This window comes from Melanerpes formicivorus, unplaced genomic scaffold (assembly GCF_026170545.1).
Source record: "Melanerpes formicivorus ecotype bairdi unplaced genomic scaffold, bMelFor1.0.p_v2 SCAF_20, whole genome shotgun sequence".
Classification (NCBI taxonomy): domain Eukaryota; kingdom Metazoa; phylum Chordata; class Aves; order Piciformes; family Picidae; genus Melanerpes; species Melanerpes formicivorus.
In genome coordinates, this window is record NW_027142372.1 from 1,680,861 (window position 1) to 1,699,235 (window position 18,375).

An 18,375-nucleotide genomic window follows, 5' to 3' on the forward strand; every position below is an offset into this window, starting at 1 on the left:
GCTGGTTTGCCTTGGAAAGAAGGGGTGACCACTTCACCAGTGCTGAGGGTTTGGCAGCTCTACTTTCCTGTGCAGGAAAGGAGATGAGGTGTGTTACTGGGGTTTACAGAACTCAGGCCAACTGTTAGGAGAACATTAGGGCTTTAAAGGCCTTTCTCTAAATTTTCAGTTTCCATGGATTCACCACCCTTAGGTTCAAGAGTCAGCTTTATTAACTGGTTTACAAGGAACCAATATATGTGACTGTATATATTTGTCCAGTCTTGCTTTTTCCCCCCCTGCTAAGCTTGCTCTTCTAGAGTGTTGAACTAATGGGGGGGGGGGGGGGGGGGGGGGGGAGTTTATTGGAAATTATTGTATTTGAAAAAGGCCTTAGCTATTCCCCAGAAAGAAGAGATGTGAACACAGGGTCAATTTACAACCTGACCTGAAAACACAAAGTTGATAATCGGCCATCATTGCTTATTGTATCTATGATCTGATTTGTTGAAATGCTCAATAAATCTGCTATTAGGAGGAAAAGTGCTTACGTGCACTTTTTAAAAAAAAAAAAAAAATTAAACAACAAAATAAAAGATTGATTGACAAGACATCAATAAAGCTTTGAGCATACACTGCTGACCTTTTTTTCTTTGCACTGCAATCTGTGTTTATTAGAATTCAGCTCCTCTAAATAGGTTTCTGTGGATAAAAAAGCAAGCAACTTCTTAGGAGTTTTGTTCAATAAACTTCTGTGAAAATTCTAAAGACTTAATACGTGGCTTTCAGTTTAATTCATTCTGTCTCCCTTCTTAAAAGTAAGATATAAGTGGGGATGAAATAGGTTTAGCCGGTGGAGTGCTTTTTCTAAGTCTGTATTCTTATAACTCACCTCTTCTTTTTAGTGTCTGCTACAGCAGTTCATTTGGAACAGACAGGATATATATCATCTCGTGCCTAGTACTGTAGGCTATTTCTTCTCTTTAAATAAAAACATATTATAAATCTGTGCTGCACTTTGAGTGTTGTAAGCACTCAGGTTAGTGACTTCAAAAGTGGAGCTGGAATGAGGCTTTCGTAGGTGCTTGAGAATACTGACCAAGTCCTTGGACCCTCTTTCCTGTTTGATCTTCCCAAGGAGAAAATCTCTTCAGAGTCTTTCAAAACAGTAAAGGTGGCACAGCAGTGACGTCAAGTCTTTTAATTTTATTGCAAGCCTAGTGATACTTCTGTATTAGGATTTTTGATCTTAAAGCCCTGCTTCTTGGAGTCCTGTGAGATTCTCTTTCATTTTATGCTGTTGAAGTAAATTTGTAGCTGCTCTAAGTAAAAAATGGAATAGAAACCCTGAGTTGAAAGGGTCACAATTCAAAGCCTGGTGACAAAGGTCTCTGGATAGAGGCTCAAAATAGTCTGCGATCCTCAATATGCATTTTACTGAATGAAGCCTTTTGGGGCTGGGGCTGTCCTGGTCAGATTAGGTGTGTATTTTTCCTGAGCTGCCTCATAAAAGAAGAAAATGGAAGAGCTCTGCAGAGGGACCTTGACAGGCTGGACAGATGGGCAGAGTCCAACGGCATCTAAATGCCAGCTTCTACACACTGGCCACAACAACCCCTCACAGTGCTACAGGTTGGGGTCAGAGTGGCTAGAGAGTGGCCAGGTAGAAAGGCACCTGGGAGTACTGGTTGATAGTAGGCTGAACAGGAGCCAGCAGTGTGCCCAGGTGGCTAAGAAGGCCAATGGCATTCTGGTCTCTATCAGGAATAGCGTGGCCAGAAGGAGCAGGGAAGTCACTCTGCCCCTGTACTCAGCACTGGTTAGACCACACCTTGAGTCCTGTGTCCAGTTCTGGGCCCCTTAGTTTAGGAAAGATGTTGACTTGCTGGAACATATTCAGAGAAGGGCAACAAAGCTGGGGAGGGGGTTGGAGCACAAGCCCTATGAGGAGAAGCTGAGGGAGCTGGGGTTGCTTAGCCTGGAGAAGAGGAGACTCAGGGGAGACCTTGTTGCTATCTACAACTACCTGAAAGGAGGTTGTAGCCAGGAGGGGGTTGGTCTCTTCTCCCAGGCAACCAGCACCAGAACAAGAGGACACAGTCTCAAGCTGCACCAGGGGAGGTTTAGGGCTGGATGTTAGGAAGAAATTCTTCATAGAAAGAGTGATTGGCCATTGGAATGGGCTGCCCAGGGAGGTGGTGGAGTCACCATCACTGGAGGTGTTTAGGAAGCAACTTGATGGGGTGCTTGGTGCCATGGTTTAGTTGATTAGATGGTGTTGGGTGATAGGTTGGACTTGATCTCAAAGGTCTTTTCCAACCTGGTTAATTCTATTCTATTCTGAAAGTCAGTGTTACCAGATTTTGTCCCAGAGCTTTGTCTTTGTTAGCACCCCCTAAAAATCAGTTGTTATTCTCCATCTCTGATGCCTCCTTCTAACACAATGATTCAGGCTCAAGCATCTTTCCCTTGATTAGCTGTGCTAATATCTGATTAATTTATACTATTTCTTTCCCTTGTCTTCCTGTGCACTTTTGATGGTTTGAGTTATTTTGGTTGTTGTTGCTGGGTATGGTTTTGTCTTTTATTATTGTTTGGGTTGTTGGGTTGGTTTGTTTATTTGTGGTTTTTTTTGTTTGTTTGTATTGGTCGGTTTTGATGCTGGGTTTTAAAAAAGATATTTGTCAATATTGATGGTACTTGGTTCTATTTCTGTTTCACTCTTATCCAACAAGAGGTAAAAGTACTGAACTGTCTTTGGAAAGGGTTTGTACTTGGATGGAACGGACTGTATACACAGGAGGTATGGTACTGATTTATCTCTGCTGACATTAAACCTGGTACTGGGACAAAAACATTGAACATGACTATTCCTCTCAATTCTGACTATGCTGTGTCATGATTAAAGTGAGGTTGCACACAAAGCAGATAATGCTATTCTTGTAAATCAGAAGGCGCAAAGGTGTATAGTACTCTGCGAAGAAGGATGACACAGAGACCCCAAGATCTACAGGGGGAAGAAAGTGCATTACAGGTTTTCATCAAAAGTAAGAACTCTGTGAGATCTCCTACTAAAGGGAAGAAGGTGGTACAAATATGAGGCCATTTTAGAAATTCTGTACATTTGCAATCTATACTGTATGCTACAAATCACTCTCATTTCTGCACAATATCTCTACAAGACAACCACATTCCAGTAAAATTGTATCTGTTAAATAAAACGCTTTAAAGAGACATGCAAGCATTACTTTCAGATATAAAAGGACTATATAAAGCTTTAATTCTGCTTATTCAGTAATAATTTATTTCCCAAGCTCTGATCGTTAGGGTTATTATTAATTACCATGCCATTCAGCTGCGTTGACAGAAAAGAAATCTTTCTGGTAGAACTGAACACATTAAAAATATTGGATTAAAGAATTAGCTCTGCCAAATTTTAAATAGAGCAAAATAAAATGGCTAATGAAAATCTGAGCACATACAAGGTGATCATTTACCTACTTCCACCTTGCATTGTTTGAGTAGTTTGTATTACGGATGTGAAATTGCCCTGGAGGAGGTTAGTTAAAGTAATAAAGGCTTCCCTTTGCCTCAGGAGCCACTCCCTTTGTGATGTGACCTTTCTGTGACTTCTGAGCTCAGCTCATTATGAAGAGAGACAAATGCTTATTTTAAGTCTTTTTGAAAGCTTGCCTGGCATTAGGTTTTATGACAAGGTCCTTTGTTTCCCTCTCTTTTTCTGAACTAGTTACAATTGCGAGTTGTGGGAGAGAATAAATATTCACAACCAGAGACCCTGAAGAGTGTTTTTGGTGCCTTATTTCAGGTGTTTGGGTCAGTTTTAAGGAAGGAGGGTGTTTTTCCAATCCAGACCAAGGCAGTCTGTGTGAGGTTTTCAGTGCTTTAGAGCAGTGTGGGTAGAACCTGCCCATCCCAGTGCTACTTCACCTTGTGCTTTACCTTGGTCCTGCTTTTCCCACACCAGGATCCGCAGCACAAAGTGTTGGTATTGCATAAAGGCTGTCAGGGTATCAGCCCAAATTTCACCTCACCTTAGGCCACTTCTCAGAGTTGTGGTCGATGTTCTGGGATGAATTCCCCTCAGCTGGGGCCTGTTGTTGTTTCTGGACGGCTGGGTGTTTCATAGGGGCTTGTGGAGACAGAAAGATAGCTTTCAGTCACAGTGCGGAAATGGCGCCAAAACAGGCTGCCACCCCCCCCCTGCACCTCGCTACACACTGGCCCTCAGTGGTGGCCACAGGGGAACCGTCTTGGATTGCCACAGACTCTTCTCTCAAAGCAGAAGCTTTGAGTCCCGTGTATTTGAACGAGGCACAGTGGTATGCTGAGAGCAAACCATGTGTTTCACATCTTCAAACTATGGGTTTTAAGGGAAACAAAATGTCGCTGTTGCACCAGAAGGCCAAGGCCTTCCTGGCTTGCTGAGGCAGCAGCCTGAGCCCGAACAGTGCCTGAGGGAGTCTGGAAGAGTGGAATGCTTGGGTTGGCGGCCAGGGATGTTCAGCCTGTAGGAGTAAAAAAATGTCCTCTGGCCAAGCAGCTCACTGGCTGTGGACTCAACATTGCCACCTCAAAGAGCTCAGAAGGGAAGTGATGGGCCTCTTTGAGAACCAGGAGGGTTGGACATGATCCTTCCAAGAATGCTGGTGTTTTGGTGAGGAGGAGTTTCTTCATGCAGCAAGCATCTTCTGCACTGTCAGGAAATGGGGTGGGTAGATAAGTTGCCGTGATTTTTTTTTGTTGTTGTTGTTCTTAATGATGTACAGATTTCTTATATTTAGTTGAGTTTAAAAAGAAAGCCTATACAACTTTGAAAGTTGCTATGAACTTAGTGGGCTACATAGCAGCTCTGCAGGTGACTTATTTGTACCCATCTGTAGCTGGGTAGGTCACTCTGCCTGATAACCTTCAGGGTGATTGTCTCTGAAAATCTAAAAGTTGCTGAATCAGAATTAGAAAAAGAAGGATAAATGTTGTAAAACACTGAACTGCATAAACATGCTCATGTCTAGCCTCATTCCAGTTCTGTGGTAGTTGATTTTCTGAGTATGTGTGTTCAGAATGACTCACCAGGCAATTCTGCAGACTTTCTTATTTGCAGATGGTTTAGGAGAAATATCTTATGAGTGAAAGCAGAGGCAAAGCTGAAGAGAAGTGGCAGTCACCTGCATGGTGCTTTTCAGGTGTCTATCTGGGCAAGCAGAACACTTGTACTCAGGTTTTCAGGAAGTGTACAGATGCTGAGATTGATGATTTTAAAAGTTATTCTGTGAGATTCAGTAAAAGTTCATTGTTTGTAGAAAAAAATGTGTATGGAAAAAGCATCTTTGTTAGGAGCAAAGAGAGACAAAGTACAGACAAACAATTTGTTCATCTGAGCAAATATTTATAAGAAATTGCATGTGTAGTCACTTACTTTGCCCTGCAGAATTTACCAGGGTGCATCTGGGAGTATTTTACTCACTCAGCTGTAATCGTACCGTGAAGTGTAGAACTAAGTATACCATTTCCATTTCAAAAGGTTGCTTCATATCTTTTCTGCAAATTTTTTAATTTGTTTAATTAAACTTAGCACTCCATTTCACTTCATTAGATCTATTTAATTTTCATGTATCTAAGCAGTTTTTCAAGTACATAATTAAAAGAATAGTTTTATAAAATCAGTACTTCTAGTACATTAACATGATCAAGAACAGGAACTGTATTTTCCTATTGATTAGCATGTGATGATTAAAGCATTAGTATAAAAGCAGTAAGAAGGAAATAGAATAGAATTGACCAGGTTGGAAGAAACCTTTGAGATTGTCGAGTCCAACCTATCATCCAACACCATCTAATCAACTAAACCATGGCACCAAGCACCCCATCAAGTCTCTTATTAAACACTTCCAGTGACGGTGACACCACCACCTCCCTGGGCAGCCCATTCCAATGGCCAATCACTCTTTCTACGAAGAATTTCTTCCTAACATCCAGCCCTAAACCTCCCCTGGTGCAGCTTGAGACTGTGTCCTCTTGTTCTGGTGCTGGTTGCCTGGGAGAAGAGACCAACCCCCACCTGGCTACAACCTCCTTTCAGGTAGTTGTAGACAGCACTAAGGTCTCCCCTGAGCCATCTCTTCTTCAGGCTAAGCAATCCCAGCTTCCTCAGCCTCTCCTCATAGGGCTTGTGGTCCAACCCCCTCCCCAGCTTTGTTGCCCTTCTCTGGACATGTTCCAGCAATGTCAACGTCTTTCCTAACCTGAGTGGCCCAGAACTAGACACAGTACTCAAAGTGTGGCCTAACCAGTGCTGAGTCCTGTTTAAAAAGTCCACCCTGAAGCTGACTACCAGGTATTTTGAGGGTTGTAAGATCTATGTGCTTTATTGAAACTTTGCAGGAGAAATGAATCCGTGATAGTAATTCCTTTTAAGTAGCAGGAAGTGTTCTTCCTGAAAAGAAGTAGTATGTAGTGTGAAACTTGGAATACAGTTTGCAGTTTCAGTTTGGGTACCATACCGAGTGAGACTTCATGAAGTGGGTTTTTGCCACTGAAGTAACTGCAGTGCAGAAAAAATGATTTGCGCATCATCAGTCAGTAAACAGGAACCAGAGCTAGCAGGGTTCCCACCAGGGATTTTTTTGTCATACTTGCTCTGAGAGGAGACAAGTCTGTGGTTGTTCTCATGTTGCCTAGTGGCCACAGCCTATGGATGTCTGAAGGAACAAGATGATGTCCTAGAAACTGATGTTTGTGCAAGATCCTATCTGCATTTCCTGTAATAGACCAATGCTGTGACTGAAGGAAAGAAATTATTGTTATATAACTTGGCTGTAATCTTAACCAAATGAAAGATATTGTGTGGATATATACTACACAGTTTCAGTGTGTAGCTACTTGAAAAGTGGGAAACTAACTGTATGATGGAGTAGATGAGGAAACAACAGCTCATCCCACAAGACCTATCCATAACTTTGTTACACTCAAAGCTCTGCAGGATTCATATAATGAAAACCAATCTACAGTACAGCAAGGAGCTGAATCGGTGTAATTTAGTTCACTGACCTCCCACTAACTTCTATGGTCATCGAAGCTATTTTTCAAGATGTACTTTGGCGACTGGAATTTTGTATTGTAGAAGACAGACACTATTTAGCAGTAAGTCATTCACAAGTGTATTTGGAAGGTTTGTGTTTGCATGTGCTTGGTGTGTGTAAATATTTGAGAGTGCTATTTAAAAGGAAGTATGATAACTGCGAAGCACACGTTCCTGATTTAGTCTCCTGTGATGGCAAACAGCTGCCTCCCAGATCTCTTCCTTCCATAGGCTCTAGACATTGTGTGCCACGTGCCGCACGGTGCTGTTGCCACGGTATATGTCACAGTATGCTTAACTGTGTATGTGTTACAGTATACACAGTATGCATTGGCATAACAAACTCAATACATTTGTTAGGAGACTAGTAGCTCATAAATCCTCTTCTACAAGAGGAAGATGAGTGAGATTTGTAGCTGGGATCTGCCTGCATGTTTAGATGCCTTTTTAATCCTATGCAGCTTCAGAACAAAAACAAAGTAAATGAAACTTTTGAGTTGTTACTTGATACAGATCAATGTTAGCAAAGCTCTTTCAGTGCTTAAGCATTATACTTTTAACATAGTATTTTAAATCCCTTTTACATGTTTTTCTTCCTGAAATGTTGTGTGGAAACTTAAACCAACAGTTCAACTCCAAAGGACATAATTAGGCAAATATTTTATTTGATTGTTTATTATTTAGAATATAAAGAACTATATGTGGCTCAGTCTAAAGGCAGTTGAGGCAAATGGGACTCTTTGGGTCTCAGGACAAGCTCTGTAAGAGTTTTTTTTAACAGAAGATCAGAGGATTTCCATGACTTGGAAACCAGTAGGATTGGTAGCTCTGTTAATAAAACTCTTAACTAGAGCTTCTATTTTTCTCAAGTGTTAGCTTTAAGGATGTTGGTAAAAGCTGCCAAGTTTGAAGGATTAATCTGCTTGTTTCCTGGTATTTCTTGATGCATCCTTTAATTTGTATATTTTATCTGTTCTTGGGGAGTGTCTCCAGACTAGGGAAGGCCTTACAGCAGTACTAGGTGTGCTAAGAGCCCTTGGCTGTTTGATACACCTGAATCCTGGTACCCATGTATTTTTCTTTGCAGGAAGTTGTGGCAGCTGGTGTGCAATGATCAGACATACAACTAAGCATATTTATTTGTCTAGGGGAACAAGCCATAAAAGGAAGAAAGACTTGACAGCAAGCAGTTTACATGTGCATCTGTTTGACATAAAAACTGCTCAGCTGGGAAACTGAATGTAACTTTGTAGACGTATGGGTGCATTCAGTCTGCTGTATTTGGTGAGTCCTGGGCATCAGCTTGTTCTAACATCAGCCAATGATGAGCCCTGTTGTTCTGCAGAAAAGGGGACCATTGTTGATCCCTTATTTTGGCTTGTTTACCTTTAAAAATTATTATTGAACCAAACTGATGGAGTGTGTCTCCCAGTAAGCAAGCTAACCCACCATCTTCATAAGCTGCTGCAGGATGTCCCTGGTGCTTTTGCAATCCTATTATAGAAACTTAGTCCCTAGTTACTCGTGCAGAGGAGGAGTGTGCTCTTTGAACTACAGTCTGAGAAATTCAGTGTGTTAAATATTTCAAACTTAAATAGGAATTAGCAACATTGTTCAGTCTGAAAGTGATTCATTTTGAGAGCTCCTCTGGCAGTTGCTGTTAAAAGTCTTTGTATTAAATTTGCCATATTGCAGTCTCTGTTTCTGTTCCTTGTGTGAATGGCAGTTCCTTCCACAGGCTCGGTGCAGGGAATTGTGACAGTATTCAATTAGCTAGGTAACCTCTGAAGACTTGCTAATGTATGCATAAAATAGAAATCCGGTCTTAAAATTTCTCTGGCATGCACATTCATTTCGAGTGCTAAATAATGGTTACATAATGCACAAAAGGCAGCCCTGTGGTGGCCTTTCAGGGGTGTGCTCTGTCCCTTGTATATCAGAGTTGTGCTCTTTGTTGATGGGTCAGAGATCTGAGACCTGAAAAAACAGTGACAGTTGACTTTCATGAGAAGGTCTCACATGACTTTCACGAGAAGATCTAACCTGTAACATGGGCTATGTGGAACTGGTAGACCAACATGTATTAAAGACTATTTTGCAGCAGTGAATGTTGATTCAAATCCAAATTTCAAATTGCAAAAATGGTAAACAACATGTGCCCAAAGATTGCTCCTTGGTTTTAGTTTTTTTTTTTGTCTTGTAATGGAATTAGAAAATGTGTGTGTCTGTGTATATACATGGTTATGTTATAGGTAGGTATTCCATATGCACAAGGAACAATGCTTTCAGGATGTGTGGCTCTCGGTGTGGGTAAAAGAAACTGACAAATAAATAAAAGAGAGAAATTTAAACTCTGGGAGAGAACAGAGTATGCAAGACTCCCTTGTTAACAACAGACATCTGCCAACATGCAGCCAAACTGTGAGGGAAGCTTGTTTTATCCTTAGGAGCATTACATGGAAGATATTCCTACCAATATTAAGTTGTATACAGTCAAACTGGAGAACCCCTTGTAGCACAGCTTCCATCGCGTTTCACATAAGATAATCCCACTAGTTTATCCATACTACATTTTCTTGCTTTTGATCACACATGTGTTTTGTGGTTGTTTTTTTAAAATGAAATCTACATTACTGTTCATCTCTTCCTAATTTAACATGAACTGTTAATAAGCACATTGTATGTGGAATCTTATTAGATTGTAAGTTCTGCCATTTTCTGGGACTGCATTTTTTCCCTCTCAAGCTTCAATGTGGGAGGGTTAGAAAAAAAAGTGTAATCTATAACTAATAGGTATTGTATATTTCAAGCAAATTAGAACAAATTAATCATGGGAAGAGATTCTAATAATTTACAGTATGTGTAAAGTATTCTGAACAGAACAGTTATGCAGCGGTAGAAATGCCAAATGTGACGTATCACTTAAATATTGGATTGCTGAGAAAGAGTCTGATAGTGTTTTAGTAGTGTTTCTGTTGCTATTTAAGCTTTCAGGGAGATGACATGTTTTACTCTGAGCGACAACAACTGAGAAGCTCTCAGAGTGAAGAGATGAATGAGGGTGTCCAAAACACAGTAACTCATTACTTCCAGAGGAGGAGATTGCAATGAGATAAAACTTCAGCCAATTTCTCCAGTGCTTCAAAGAGTTTGCTTTTGGTTACAAAGGAATTGTAAGTGCAGACACTTACATGTCTGCATGTATGGCCTTTCCTTTTAGTAGATGATGTAACTTCAATGGAGGATGTGTTTGTCAGTGTACAACATGCAGCACTGTTAGTGTTTGAACAGGGACTACTTGGGTGTTGAAGTTACCATCATGAGACTGAAAAACATCTATATTGTCTGTCCCAGGGTCTCACATGTTTTCAAGGAACCATACAGGCAATTAGTTTTCTCTGGGAAGTAAACACATAGGTTAAATTGTTTGTCAAAGTGTACTATCCATGCTTGGAGGTAGTGAGCAAGGGAGCAGCGGAGTGGTGCTGGCTTGAGGCATTTTGACTTAGGAGTGCAGCCCGAGGCAACCTGCCTGCAGCTGGCTTGGGGGCAACATCATGTCCTTCATACCCTGCACCTCCAAAAAGTCTCATGTGCTGCTTTTGCACCTGCAACCAGGGCCTGTCACTCTGTCTTTCTCTTATTTGGGCAACACTTTGGGTGCTGTTGACTTCTTGTTCATTTTACCTCATCTGCACTAAGCAGTCGTGGGGAATGACATGCTTCTTCAACACTGCATACTGTGTCAGGACAGGCAGATTTCTGGATCTCTTTAAAACTTGACCTTCTGTGTTACTCCACCAGTGCAAAAAAGTCAAGGAATTGATCCCAAGCGTGTAAGACAATCTTTGTTTAAAGAAGAGCAGAGTTGTATTTCAGCATTTTCCTGACAATTATGGTAATCAAGCTAAATTATCCATAAACCAGAAAAAAGTATCAATTTTACATTTTAAGGAAAGTTTTTTATTAAAAGATAGTTTTGTTTGGTATTTTATGCCTGGGATATAGCCACTTCAGCCACCCAGAAACCAGGCTGTGGTTTGTTTTTAATCTGTTATTGCTTGGCAAAGTTATTGAAGAAAAATATTAGAATCTGAGGCAATATCAAAAGACTTTAGTTGCCCTGACTCAGAAATTCTGTCTTCATGAATTTGTGCTGTCTTGTGGATTGTCATCCTGCTTACATATCTGCTTTAACCACAAAAATCCTTTTAAAATGGGGAATAAGCTCACATTGTAGACCTGACTTTCAGTTTGGGTTAGCAGTTAGACAAGATACTCTGAAGGACCAGAAGCTTTGCTGTCCCCATGCAGTAGGGGAAGCAGAAGGCCGTGAAGCCTGCCCTTGGGGCTGTTTCTGTAGTTCTGTTCCTTGCAAGGACAAGCAGCTCCTGACCTCTTCAGTGGTGTTCTCTCAGTGCAACTGCATGGTTGTTTCCATACATTTGTATCCTATAACCCATGCACTGTCCAGAATACACTTTATGCATTTAAAGATACCCATAATACTGTGAAATTTATCTCTCTGCATGACAACTACTGTGACTTCATTTATGTAAGGAAGTCACCAACTATCGCCCTTAACAACACAGTTCATCTTTGGGGATCAGGGGGCACAGCTTCTTTAATAACTTTTCTGCCTAAACTTTTGTTAAACAAAATTAATTTAAGTATACATACACCTACAATGGACAGTACTTGAGAAAACATATTCCTTTTACATACTTTGAGTGAAGTCAGAGGTTCAAAGGTGGTATTTCAAACAGAAAATTTGACTGGTTGAACTCTTCAAATGTATTTTGCTGAAATTTGCTATTTTGAAATTTGAGTTCATTGCCTGTTCCAATAACAGGTTATGGTTCCTTTTTCCAAGCATAATTTCAATGGCAGGATTGATCTCAAGGATTACATTGTATTCATTTCACTTACCAAAAAGACTATTCCGCTGAAATCCAAAAAAATAAACCTAAAGCAGAGTAAATTATTTTTGTAACATCTATCTTCAGCACTGAATGAAAGAATGAAGTCTGGAATAACTCCTGAATTGAAAATTAAGACATCTGGATCCGTCCCTGGTTCCACTGTAGTGTTTTGCTTGAGGAAATTGTGTCATCTGTCTCAATTTTAGTCTGTGAAACTAAGAAATGTGCAAAATGTGTTGTGAGACGCTGTTGTTTCTCATTAGAAACAAAGTTCAGAATAAGTTAAGAGCAGTAGTTTTAACTCCTAAATGTAAGGCTGTGCTTAATGATAGTGTGTGGATTGAATGTGATTTATATAATACATTTAGCATTTCTTTTTCCTTCTCCATGCATCATTCTGGTTTGTACAGTTGCATTCATGATTGTGCAACTATCTGAAATATAATTAATAATCCACAGGCTGAACTTTGTTCTCTAATGAATGACTATAAATATCATTTAATGGGTAGTTTTTGCCCATAAATGGTTGGTCGTCTAAATCACATGGTGTTTTTTCTGCTCATTGGTTAGACTAAAACCCAAGAGACTAATAATTACTAGTCAAACAGCAATTTTCAGTTGGTGAATGCTTTCAGGGGTATTTGCAGCCAGCATTGCAGCTGAGCAATGCATTGCATGATTCTTCAATGGCAACTCTCACAAGTCTTGTGATTAAAAATGATTGATTCTTGTATTATTTGGTTGTCTGAGAGGTCATATCTGTTCTATAGCACTCAATATCTGAAGAGTACAAATTCATTTTACTACAGTAAAGAGCAACTCCAACAAAACCAGCCAACAAAGCATAAGACACATGCTTTAACGCAGGACACGTGCTAGCCTGCTCCGCTCTACCTGCTAAGTCTTGGCTTCATTTTGTCACTACTGGTGCTTTGTTCCCAGTACGGTATCAGAATAAGTATTCTCTTGCATGCTTCAAGACTACAAATGACAAAGGTAGATTTTTAAGTTACCTTTCTCTTGAACTATAAAATAGCTTATTCTAGATGATGTTGAGCAAATGGCTGTATCTGGGTTGTGGGTTTTGGAGACTGTAGAACCATCAACAGGATTTTGTGTCTTCAGCTTCATTGTGTTTTTAGTGTTGGTTTGGGTTTGATTAACACATTTTACTGTCATTTGTCTGTCTTCTACTCTTTCCCCAAACTAAGTCTTGTGACTGTTTCTTGTCTCCTTCTCTAAGGAGAACTTACTGATGCCTTTCCTAGTCTCTGAATAGCATTTTCCATCTGTTTCTGCTTGCCTGGCTCCAGTTGTTCTATTGATTGGTTTTGCATATTTTTTGCATAAAATATTTCCTTACCATTTTTATCATTTATGAATCTTAGATGTTTACCAGATGTTCCATTCTTGTGGTATTTCACCATTCAGTCAGTCTGTGAAATAGCATTAGTCTCATTTTACCTTATAGACAAGGTAGACTAATGCACAAGGGATTTTTCAGTGTTCCCAGAGAAGTTTCCGAACCCATTGTAGCCATGATTGTGAACCATTGCTCCTACCTTTCCCTCCAGCATCTGAAAGTTGAGCTGATGCTGCGATGCAGACTTTTTCTCTTCCCCCCCCCCCACCGTGAGGAGATTTGATTTGGTAGTGGATCCCCTGTGTGTGAGGAATCTGTGTTGCACGGTGGAATGACTGAGTTCAACCTCTAACCAATGGTGCTACACAAGTGAATTGGAAGGCTGTCATCCTGTACATAGAGATGTGCATATTTAAGGTGTATTTTGATTCACATGACTATTGGCATCACCACTGTACTGCCTTTTGTCCTTGGAAATTCTGCCTATGAAGCAAGAAATGAAATTTCAGTGTGACCTTCTGCAAGCATTTTCCCAAACTCTATGAAAGATTTTAGGCATACAGAGTCTTAACTGAAGCCTAGATTTGCTCCAGTGACTTTAGGAATTTCACTTCAATAAAAACTTATGTATTTGGCCTGGAGTAAGGGTAATTTCTGTTGTTTTCGGGGGGGGGGGGGGGGGGGGAGGAGGAGGGAGGCTGGGTCAGAACAAATTTTGGGAGATTTTGACACGCTTCTTGGCTCTGGTTGCATTCCAGGTGGAGTGTCCTGTCTTTTTTTAGTAGACTAGAAGAGGAACTTTGGCATTAGCAAGTGCTTGTGGTTTTTCAAGCCTAGGGAAAAAAAATGTTTTTCATAGACTATTCCAATGCCTGTTCAGAATAAAAGATCTTTTTGCAGACATGTATCAAAGAAGCTTTGGGCAAATGCAGGCAAATTGCTGAAATTTTCATTGGTAAAAATTTCTGAGAAGTTAAAAAATGCTAAGAGATATAAATATTATATAGTGTACAGGATGTAGCAACTTATTAAAGTATGTAGCTGCTCACTGAGGCATATCTAAGCTTCTCTTCCTCATACCTCTGTTAAACTTGTAAGAACCTACTATGGCTTTAAAGTACAAAAAACCCAAAGCAGATCCATGGCCTCCAGGGCTGTAAGTGTTGAGTCCAGCAGGTTTCACTCACTGCATGTTCCCTTCTCTAGCATAAGTGAAAGTGTAAAACCTGTGCTCCCTGCTTTTCCGGGGCACTGTAAAAGGCATATGGTCGGCCCACAGGTTCTGTGCCATGGTTGCATTAGACACTCGGCTCATCTGTTTTGTTACCCTGGGTACTTAGGTGAACATACCATGCATTTGCTTTTGAAACTGGGAAAGCAAAAAAGCAGCATGGGGCAGTACTTGGAGCTGTCTGGATGGGCTATTCCTGCTCTAATCTGTTTTTCAGAGGGAAAGGATTTTTTCTAGTAATGTTTTCAGCCAAAAAATTATTGGTGTGCTTTTCAAAACGTCTTGGAATGTTAGCACAATAGGGCTGTACAAATCTCATTATCTCAGCTTTCTCTCTCTTTTTTTTTTTTCCCCCTTTTAATTATTATTTTTGGCAAGGTTATTTTGATTTCTTCTTGAAGCTCTTAATGAACTGCATTGGGAAAGACATTATTTGATGTATGTAACATTTATTTTCTTTTATTCTTTGTGATCTGCCTTGTAATAAACTATGAATTGTTTAAATGTATTTTTGCTTTGAACTAGCAAGAGAGTGGCAGCATATCTTCTTGGGTTTGTTCATATCTTTTTTTAATATGAATCTGAAACAAGACTTATGTGCCAGACTGGTAACCCTGTGTCCTCACACGAAGGACACCTCTGTAGTGAGCCTCTCCTTTTGAGAGTGAAAGAGGAAGTCAGCTTCTCTTTTCACCTTTGGCTGCACTAATGAGAAATGCAGGAGACAATCAGCATCAGTTTCCTCTGATGGCATAATGACAGTGTCTTGGAGATTGAGCTATCAACACTGATAGCATTTAATTGGGGAATGAGTTCCACAAGAGTGAGATAAAAGGTTTAGCCAGGCCATAGGCATGCCTGCTCAGCTTGAGGAATGCTTTTTTTCCAGACCATCTAGTTTTCTTCTGAGTAGAAGTTCCGGATAATCCTGATACCCAAATAGTGGTTCTTGTTCCTCAGAGAGAATTTCTTTAGCTATAGAGAGCCAGCGATCTTATGACCATACGCTAGAGACAGCAGGAAGGACTTGTGAAAGTTTAGCAAATCCCAACCAAGTGGAGAAATGAAACCACTGAACAATTAGGTGATTTTTTGGAGTTGTTTTCCTTTTCTTTTATTTTCTCTCTTTTTTTTTAGTGTATCTCTAGGAATTGTAGCTAACCTAACAAGATAACTAGAAGTAGTATTGAAGTGTGTTTCAGAACGTTCAGTGATGTTCCAAATCTGAAAAATCTGGTGATTTGTAGCCCTGTCTCAAAAGTGAATGTATTGCTTGGCATGCCAGATTACAAGATTCTATAGGAAAACTTCAGGGAAATTTTGCAGTCACTTTCTATTCTTTTGAGTAGTTAACCTTAATATTTGCAGTGGTTTCAGCCAATAAACAAGTCTCTTTTTTGTATTGTGTTTTAGTTACAAAAATATTTTCTGGAGCATAAACAGAGCAGAAATCATTGATTGCACAGGTTATCCTGTCACTGGGATTATCACAAGAATGTTTTCTAGTATTTGTGACCATACCTTTTCAAGGAAAATCCTGATCTAACCCAGTGAACTACTTAAAGTGGAACATATACATATGTGGTGTATATATAAAGCTATATGTGCGTACAATATGCATTTTTATATATAGGAGTTAGTATTAAAAGTCAAAATTCTTTTGCTGGTTTTGAACTTCAATTAAATTTCGAAACTAAGAGATGTTTCCTACACCCATTTTCACAACAAAGACATTCTGTCTTCTGCCTATAACTCATCTTTGTGCAAATGTTGATCTTAACCATGAAGGAAAGAAGGGGTGGTGCTTGGATTTTCTTTTCCTCCCATTGAAATCGAGGGAAAGAAAAAGTGATTCAAATGTTAATTGAGGAATTAGTTCATGTAAAGGGTCAGTGGCTGAGGTTAGTACTTAAAAGTATTCCTTCTCTTAACAAAAATAAATACAGTGTGCAGTTAGCATTAAGTAGTGCAATTTGGTGTCTTGAATGATTTAGAAAGTTAAAGCATTTTCCCTGTGATTTTGTGACACTGTAATGTAATATCTGTGGTCTTATGCTATGCAGCAGAGTTTGAAAAATGACATTGAAAACTCTTCTTTGTTACTTGCATTTTTGAGGGCTAGATTATACAAAGTGCCAAGCCCTGGTCTCCTGCTGAGTCTGTATGAGTTGGGAGTACCTCAAATATGTGTTTAGTGTGGAGAACCAAGCCTCATGTATCCCCCCAAATGAAAAAGACAATAATACAAAAGGACTAAAGTGTGATGTCAACTATCTTTTAGATAGTTTATATAAATAAAGGCTTTGTTCTGTCTGAACAGCAATTTTTGCAACATTTTTTGGTCTAGCTTGCAAGGTATTGATAGGTTGCTACAGATCAGCTCTGGCTCAGTTGGTAGCACATCAGACCCTTAATGGGAAGGTTGAGAGTTCAAGCCTGCAGTGGGCAGTAGTGTCCTTCCTACTCTAGTCATGAGGTCTGTGGTGACAGGTTGGACTCGATCCTTGAGGTCTCTTCCAACCTTAGGAATACTGAATTTACCTGTTTTCAAAAGGAACAAAATATGTTCCTGGTTGTAATGTCTTTGAGTTCAAGCCCGTGTTAACAGGGCTGGATAGCTGATTCTAGAGACACTTGAAGGAATATTTATTGCCTGATGGATGGCATTTCATAGCTGCTTCACCAAGTGCTGCTTGGAGACATTGAACATCATGGGGCCATAGAACCATAGATAGCTCAAATTCCTTGAGCTGTGGGCCTGTTACCTCTGCTTGAGGAACACAGTGCACAATCCTCCCATAATGTGTATGGGGTACTTCCCATGTGGCCACCCTCCATGCTGTAATCTGTGAAAATGATGACAAAGACCTGGATTTTACCTATTTGGCAGCAGACCTGCAAAGAAAAACAAACAAAACCCCCAATAGACATGCATTTCAGTAGTCACACTATTTCTCACCAGCAAATTGCACTCCCTTTCAACTGTAATGCAAGTTTACATTTTGATTTATAGAAGCATTCTTCTGACCAAAAATCCAGGTGCCCTTTAAGATGTATGGGAACACAAATTTGATTGAGAAATTCTGCAGTCTTCAATCAAAAATCCACTTGGGGTTAAATGAAACAGTGCATTTCTACATATGTTTAGAATACTCTTAAATACCTGTTATGCCACCTAGCAGTGGCCAGCTCTGAATATATTTCTAAGGAAACTCTTGATGTATTAACTCATGTAATCTAATGCAAACTTCACTGCAAATTTAACACTATGGTGAATATTTTCTTTGTTGTTTATTTACAGAGAAGCCTACCACAGGTGCCAGAGCCCCATGATTTCTCTCAAAAGGTAAGAGCTACTTTGTTCAAAGATACCTGAATGATATTTTTCAGTTCAGTATAAATCTGGTTGCTAAAAAAAAAAAAGGTAACAATGATATATAAAAACAAAATTTAATGAAAAGAACTCACATTATGGGTGAATTTCATGAATCATGTAAAGGTGTGCATAAAAAATTGAATATGTACACTTTAGATCTCAGATCTGATAAATATTTCATTGGATTAAGAAATGCACTCTTGAAGCTTACCTGTATATAAAACATAAGAATGCATTATGGAGGTAAGTAAGGTACTCTGTCAATTAACACACTTGTGTATATCAGTCACAAAAAAAAACCCCAATCCAACCCAAAACTTTGAAATTATTAGACCTAAGGAGGCTGTATCTGTAAAATTCAAAATTGAAGCCTTTGAATGAATAGAACTGCTGAGGTCACCAACT

The 18,375-nt window shown here is 39.7% G+C and overlaps 1 long non-coding RNA gene across 1 annotated transcript in view; it reads left to right on the plus strand.

The window, feature by feature from the left end:
* Positions 1-17,941, plus strand: part of LOC137447208 (uncharacterized) — a 200,174-nt gene extending 182,233 nt beyond the window's left edge. The window contains exon 3 of the long non-coding RNA XR_010988824.1: positions 17,896-17,941. This is a non-coding gene — a long non-coding RNA (uncharacterized lncRNA). The remainder of the gene's footprint in view (positions 1-17,895) is intronic.
* Positions 17,942-18,375: the final 434 nt, after the last annotated feature.